This window comes from Rana temporaria, chromosome 13 (assembly GCF_905171775.1).
Source record: "Rana temporaria chromosome 13, aRanTem1.1, whole genome shotgun sequence".
Classification (NCBI taxonomy): Eukaryota; Metazoa; Chordata; class Amphibia; order Anura; family Ranidae; genus Rana; species Rana temporaria.
In genome coordinates this window covers 86,548,976-86,556,462 of record NC_053501.1, presented here as the reverse complement: position 1 = coordinate 86,556,462, position 7,487 = coordinate 86,548,976, and the positions used below count along the sequence as shown (strand labels likewise).

Below are 7,487 nucleotides of genomic sequence, written 5' to 3'. Positions count from 1 at the left end.
AGTTTCTTGGTTCTAATATAGGTACCAACCTGAGAGGGAAGGGGGGGGAGACGGGAGAGGGGGGACTAGTGGTGTGTTTTTTTTAGGGGTTGTTTTATTTTCTCCCCCTGTGTTTCCCCCGTTATCCTAGAAAAGAAACAGGACACTATGGTGGAGAGAATGTGGCTGCTCACCCCGATAAAAATGATGAAAATAATTTTCCCAAATGGGGTTATTGCGCAGCTCAAAAGGAAAGAGGTAATACCATGTAATAAAAAAGTTGTGTTTATTCACATATTAAAAAGTGGACAAAAATTGGGTAGCATAAATGGATGAAGCATGAGTTGTATCAAGTACACAAACAGCGTTTACATAAATGTATAACAAGCAGTACACAAACAATGTTTATACAGTCAAAAATGTGCATTGTAGTAAAAACAATCTAACGAACGTTTCGACCTTTGAAGGTCTTCTTCAGAGAGTTTGTGTGGCTGGAAAGGAACATATAGTGGTTAAACATCTCATGATCATAGTTTAGGTAATAAGAGATACATTGTTGGTTTTACAAAAAGCCCTTTGGCTAGAGGAGCAGTGTGCAAAAGGATGTAATGAAAGCAAAAAGTCAAAAAATTAAGCAAATTCGTGTGCAACATTGCAAACAAAAGTATCTTAAATACATTTTTTAATTTTTAATTTTTAGTTTTTAATTATTAATTCCTTTACCTTGATGATGTGTCTCAATGATGTGCTGCAGTCCAAGCGGCAGTATCAGGCGGTCTAATAAGGATAGCTTCCATCCCAGGCAGAAAAAACAGCTGTCCACATACTGTGAAACACCCCGCTCAACACCACAAGAGGTCACCCCCAAAAATTATGGGACCAAGATGGAGTGACCATATAGAAACCAGGAGGGGTAGGGGAACGTCGGTGGAACGAGGAGGTTTAATAAAGAAGCCTGTAAACAGAATAGTAAAATTGATATTCTGGATGTCTACATACATATGTAGTGGCACGAGTTATTAAAAAGTTATTGGGGCTCGGAGGTGAGAAGTGACGGTGAATGTAGATAACCGTCACAGGCTATAATGAAAAGAAGTGCTCAAGAGTACTAAGATAAGATAATAATCTCTAGAATACGGAAACAGGGGTCTCCCCAAGGACAAAAGGATTATGAAGAAAAACATAAAAGGGAAAGGGAAAAAGAAAAAAGAGGGTAAGAGGGAAGAAAAGAATGAGGAGTGAAGGAAATGGGGGTGATGGGAGTAGATTGAAGTGAAGTGAGGGGAGAAGTGAGAGGTAGTGAAAAGGAATGAAAAAACAGTGGAGATGACGGTGAGTAGTTGAAGTGAATGACCTAGGGAGGCACAAATAAACATGCATCAGCCGCAAGAATGCGGAAGTGAGAATTAGCTGATAGGAAAACACAAATGTAAAACAAAGACGGGAGAAAGGAAAATGAGAAGGACAAGGAGGGAAAATGAAAAAGTGAGGGGTGAAGGTACAGAAACAAGAAGTGAAAAGTAGGCAATGGTGTGGGGAAATGGACTGGGGAAAGAGGAGAATGGGGGGTAATAGTTTATATAATTCTTTTTCTGCACTAAAGCAAAAAGGATGGGAATGGAGACAAGTGAAGACACATGGGGAACGGAAAATGCAGGATATTTTGAAGTGAGGGCAGCTGGGCAAAATAAAACAGTGAATGACAAACACCTGATGATAAAAACGCATCAAGAATAAGGGTGAGTGGGGGGGGGGGGGGGGAGAGCTTTACCTTTGAATTGTAGAGATTCAGTTGTGAATTAAAAGAAACTAGAAGACTTCCTGAGCAGAGATCACTGGTGTCAGATACAAAAGCTGCTGGGATATAAATAGCAGCAGCAAGCAGACAAGGTGATTCCTTCTAAAATATAAGAGTAAAAAGGGTCATTTTTGGAATGAAACCAGAGAAGCCAAAAAGTTTGGCCAAAAAAAGGATGTAAAAAATAAAACTCACCTATAGCATAGAGGCCACCAATATGCTACTAGTTGGAAGTACCAAGCAAGATCCTTCCAAACCAGCAGGTAAGGCCAGAATAAATAGAGTGCATCTGGCCTAATTGTAGGGAATGAAGAAACAAGTACCACCTGTGGAGAGGGGAGGGGGGGGAAAGAACGAGTACCACCTGAGGGGGCTGCGGTCGATCCGCCCCTCTGCCTAATCAAGCACAACGTTCCACACCCACTCTGGTGGGTCAGGGTCCCAAAAAAAAAAAAAAAATGTCGCCATCATGTGGGGAATTGCTATAGCGCAACGAAAAAAAACAAAACAAACGCACCTGGTAAAGCCAGGTGCATGGCGGCGGTGGTCTCCTCGGCGTGTACGCACGCCAGCGTCGTCGGCTTACAGCCGCCGCCCCCACCATCCCACGTGAGGATGTGACGTCACCGCATGCGCGCGGACCCGCCGCGCACGCGCGTTGCACGCCACTGGGTGTGAGGGCGGTGCGTACATGCCACCAGCAGGGGGAGAATGCGCTCCCCACACGCGGCGGCCGTGCACTGTCGCCATCATGTGGGGAATTGCTATAGCGCAACGAATTGCGCTATTGTCTCACCCTGCTGGGCGGTGGACGGGATGCCCACATGAGTGGCAGCTGCCACAACCTGGGGAAAGGAGGGGAGCATCCAAGACCAGCCAAACAAAGAGACATGTCATAGGGAAAAGGGGAGAGGGAATACTCCAGGAAAAAGGAATTACTTATAAATAGATTTCAGAAACATGAGAGCAAACACATATATAGTCCTAAGAATATATACAGTTCCATATTTTAATACACATAATTACAAAAACACTGGTGACCCTATCACAACATACATGTATATTCTAAACATAATTGACATCCCATACTTGTCCTTATGTACATGTGTACTACAGGTATATTCCAAATTAATTAAAGTATTATTCTAAAAAAGCATGAAATAACAGGGTGACAGATAACGAACGGCGGACAAAGAGCATAGGTCACATCCACAAGTGTGTAAAAATTAGCCAGGTATTGGCGAATAGACAAGACAGAAATCTGTTTGTACCAATTAGTATTAGCCAAAATAGTTTCACACATGGTGATATAGTCACAATTGTCCATGAGGACAATGTTACCCCCTTTGTCTGAGGGTTTGACTATAAATGAGGCATTGTCCGCAAGAGCGGACAATGCCTCATTTTCGCTGGAGGACAGGTTCCTCGGCTTTAGTTTGTAAAGGGGTAGTTTGATAAGATCCCTAATGGTCTGTTTTACAAAAGTAGATATATTAGCATTGATGTTTAAAGGAGGGCATGTTTGAGATGGTTTCTTGAAAGTAATAGGTGGATTGACACTGGACTTGTCCACCTCCTCGAGTAAGGTGTCCAAGTCAAGTTGGTCAGTTAGATCAATAAAATTACTTTCTTCATAAAGATGGGTTAGATCCCGGAGAGCTTTAAACTCCCGCATACTCAGATCCGACCCGTCCATACTATCTGAGCAGGTTTCCACTTTAGAGTGTATTAATTTGGGCAGGAATTTCCAGGCAAAAAGGTGTACATCAGTGATAACCTCAAAAAGATTAAAATTCTCCTCCGGACAGAATGTTAAACCTCGGGAAAGTACCTGAATTTCCGCGTTTGTCAAAATGTGTAACGACAGGTTAATTACATTTGAGTGTTGGAGAGCATCCGTACCACAAAGGGGTCCAGGCCCCTCCCACTTCTGGTTAGTGGGGGAGAGCCGGGGCCCCGTAAGGGGTTTAAAGATTTATGGACTTTTGATACTGTTAATGATGTTATCGTGCCATTGAGTATGCCACTAGGACCTGATGTATTCAGATCCAGTTCATCAGTGGTTGGTATTGTTGTTTGTTTTTTAGGTGGCAGGGGATCAGAAGGATCCTTATTGCCATCATCTAAGGTACTGATGTACACCTTTTTTACATACGTTTCAAACTTATTAAGATTACGCACGGGAGCAAATTTTAAACCTTTATCTAACACTCTTATCTCATCCTCAGTAAGATCAACTCCACTAAGGTTGAAGATTCCAGTGCCGATCACGGCCTTGCTCTTTTGGACTCTTCTCCCCCCCCTGACTCCTCTTGATTTTTTCTTTTGGGCCTGGATTGGCCTGGAGGAGGCTGAATCGGTGGCGGAGGGTATGGGAACGGAGGGGGCTCCCTCCAGTCTCCAGTCCAAGTTGGTGGGAAGGGTGGAGGGCCCCTCCATGGGGTCCTCCCTTGCCCTAAAAAATGCTGTTGATTGGTGGGTGGGGGTCCATCCCAATAATTTTGCAATGGTGCATAGTAGTTGTAAGTAGACAAAGGGGGGGGGAAGCTTCCAGAAGGGACACTTCCTCCACCTCTATTATGACCCCTTCCTTTACTATGCACATTTTTCCAAGAAAAAATCAAGAGGAGTCAGGGGGGGGAGAAGAGTCCAAAAGAGCAAGGCCGTGATCGGCACTGGAATCTTCAACCTTAGTGGAGTTGATCTTACTGAGGATGAGATAAGAGTGTTAGATAAAGGTTTAAAATTTGCTCCCGTGCGTAATCTTAATAAGTTTGAAACGTATGTAAGTGTACAGAAGTATATAAGAAATTTAAACTTAAAGAAGTATTTCTTGTCAAATTCAGTTATGAAGAATACTATAGCTGTAACTTCTAATCACTCTACATTGAGAAACAAATCTGTTTTCAATCCCCAATACACCGATACCAAACACTTGGATGTGTTTCGGAATTTGGTCTGTAAAGATCTTGATAGTTTGCGAATTAAGAAAGTAAAAGATTCACAATGTATACAGAGGGGTATTGCCTCTCTGGAAAAACGCAACAAGATTGTTATACGCCCCGCAGATAAGGGGGGGGGGGCTGGTGGTCCTTAGTAAGACCTATTATTTTGAGGAAATGGGTAGGCTACTTGGTGACCATGATACTTACCTCTTGCTGCGAGGTGATCCAATGGTGAATTTTAAAAATGATCTCCATATTTTGATTGAGAGAGGTAAGGGATCTGGGATCCTTAATAAGAAGGAAGCTGCATATTTAGACCCTTATTATTGCCGGACACCGATCATATATTTCTTGCCTAAAATGCATAAAAATGCAGAACGGCCTCCAGGCCGCCCGATCGTGAATGGGATCGATTCAGTCAGTTCACGATTGGGGCAGTATTTGGACATTTTTTTTACAGCCGTTAGTCTGCAAATTGCCTGCGTATCTACGAGATACTAAGCAAATTATCCAAATTCTGAATTCAATCACGTGTACATCTGAAACGATATTGGTGACAGCTGATGTGGGGTCTTTGTACACCATTATAGGGCACGATGCAGCCCTTGCATCAGTTGCATGGGCTCTGGATTCCACTGATCTGGATCCCGAGCATGTTCGTTTTCTTTTGGATAGTTTGGAATTCTGTTTACTTAAAAACTATTTTTGGTTTGATAAGCAGTTTTTTCTTCAGCGTTGCGGAGTCGCAATGGGGGCTCGTTTCGCTCCCAGTGTGGCCAACCTTTTTATGGCCCACTGGGAGCGAGATGCGATCTTCCATGATATGCCATCCCAGCTCCGCTGCTATCGTAGATATATAGACGATATAGTACTTATCTGGGAAGGTGACATGCCATCTTTGAATGCCTTTATGATAAGGCTGAATTCCAACCAGTTGGGTATAGTCTTGACCTGGACCGTTTCTACGGAACAGGTGACCTTTCTAGACTTGGAGATATCCAAATCTGAATCTAGATTGGTGACAAAAAATCACTTTAAGATGGTGGATAGGAATGGATGTATCCCATTAAATAGCTGCCACCACAGATTGTGGTTGTGTAACATACCTCGTGGCCAATTTGTAAGATTGCAAAGAAACTGCACCAGGGAGTCTGATTTCCTGGTGCAGTCCCGCGAGTTGGCCACTAGGTTTGTTGCTAAGTCATACTCCAAACCTTTGATAGAGCAAGAAATAGAGAAAGTCAGGACCGCAGATAGAAATCTGATGATACACGATAACCCTCCCAAAGATGATCTAGTGAACACAAATTTCAAGATGCTATTGGATTTCAATGTCAAACATAAAGCATTTGAAAAAATTGTTGCCAAATATTGGCCGATATTAAGGGGAGATTCAATTCTTGGTCCTGCGCTTCCTGAGCGGCCTCAGTTTATCTATAAAAAAGCACCGTCTTTGAGAGATAGATTGGCCCCTGGAGTCACTGACCCTCCTGTCATTCCTCGTCCCAGGCTCTTTAATTTCTTGTCAGGGTTTTATGCCTGTGGCAGATGTGCCACATGTAAACATGCAAAACGGAATATTAAAAAACGTAAAACTTTTACTTCCAATGTAACCCACGTAGAATATCCGATAAAGCAGCTAATCACCTGTGCAACAGAGGGCGTAGTGTATATGCTCGAGTGTGACTGTAGGTTACAGTATATAGGGCGCACCTCACGTGAGCTGCACGTGAGAGTGGGCGAGCATGTGAGCAACATTAAACGTGGCATCAAGACCCACAGTGTATCTAAACATTTTAGAGACCATCATCAAAGGGACCCCAAATGCCTCAAATTCTGGGGTATAGAGAAGGTCTCTAGACACTGGAGAGGGGGTCACTATATTCGACAATTAAGTTGACGAGAATCCTATTGGATCTATGAGATGAAGGTTTCTGTGCCGTTGGGATTGAACGTTGAGTTCGATCTCAACTGTTTTATATCTAACCGTTGATAAATGTATTGGGGATTTTATGTTTATCAGAATTTTACCATATATTTTTATTGAATTATCTATATAATTATTAACTGCTTTGATATTGTATAAATTCTAATGCAGTTATATATGATGATTATGTGATATTTGAGGTCTGGATGAGGTAAAGGCGGCTGACGTCTAATTTATGTTGTTATTTATTTTTATTTTTGTTTTTAATTTTGAATGCCTGGCTGATGTCCATTAGGATTTATTATCCTTTGTCCGGTGTTTTTCCTCTAAGCACTAGATGGCGCTAGCCTTAGGCTAATTTTAATATAATCTTTGGCCCTTAAGATATTTTTATCTTCTATCTTGTGTTCTGCTGTGTTGACACAAGATGGCGCTGGCTAATTAGTCCCATGTTAGTGTTGCTATGGCAACCGCATGGTACATATTGTGCTGCGGGACGTTCACGGAGATCCCCGCCCCACGCTGATGAAGTCCCGCCCACTTTGGGACGTAACGCGTACGAGGGGGAGGAGCTACGTCGACGTCACCCGCATTTGCCTCACAGAGACCTCACAAGCTGTTTACATTGATCCGGACGCTTCGCTCTGGAATTTGCTGTTATACCTGCACTCGGTTCATGAGTGCAGGACAATGTGAGTTTTATACCTTATGTTTTATCTTTATTAAACGTTTTTAAGCAGTGAGCACTTAGAATTGTTTTTCTTACTCCCTTTTCGGTCCATTTAAATGCTTTATGGGAGAGTGTTGCCTTGCTTATTGCCCGCTGGTTCCATCTGGT

General features: G+C 42.7%; 1 long non-coding RNA gene across 1 annotated transcript; it reads right to left on the bottom strand.

Moving 5' to 3' along the window:
- Window positions 1-248: 248 nt before the first annotated feature.
- On the bottom strand, window positions 249-2,000 carry LOC120920441. Its single transcript, XR_005744715.1, has 3 exons — window positions 1,973-2,000; window positions 1,751-1,879; window positions 249-934 (listed from the first exon to the last, which is right to left on the bottom strand). It is a non-coding gene; the product is annotated as an uncharacterized LOC120920441 (long non-coding RNA).
- Window positions 2,001-7,487: the final 5,487 nt, after the last annotated feature.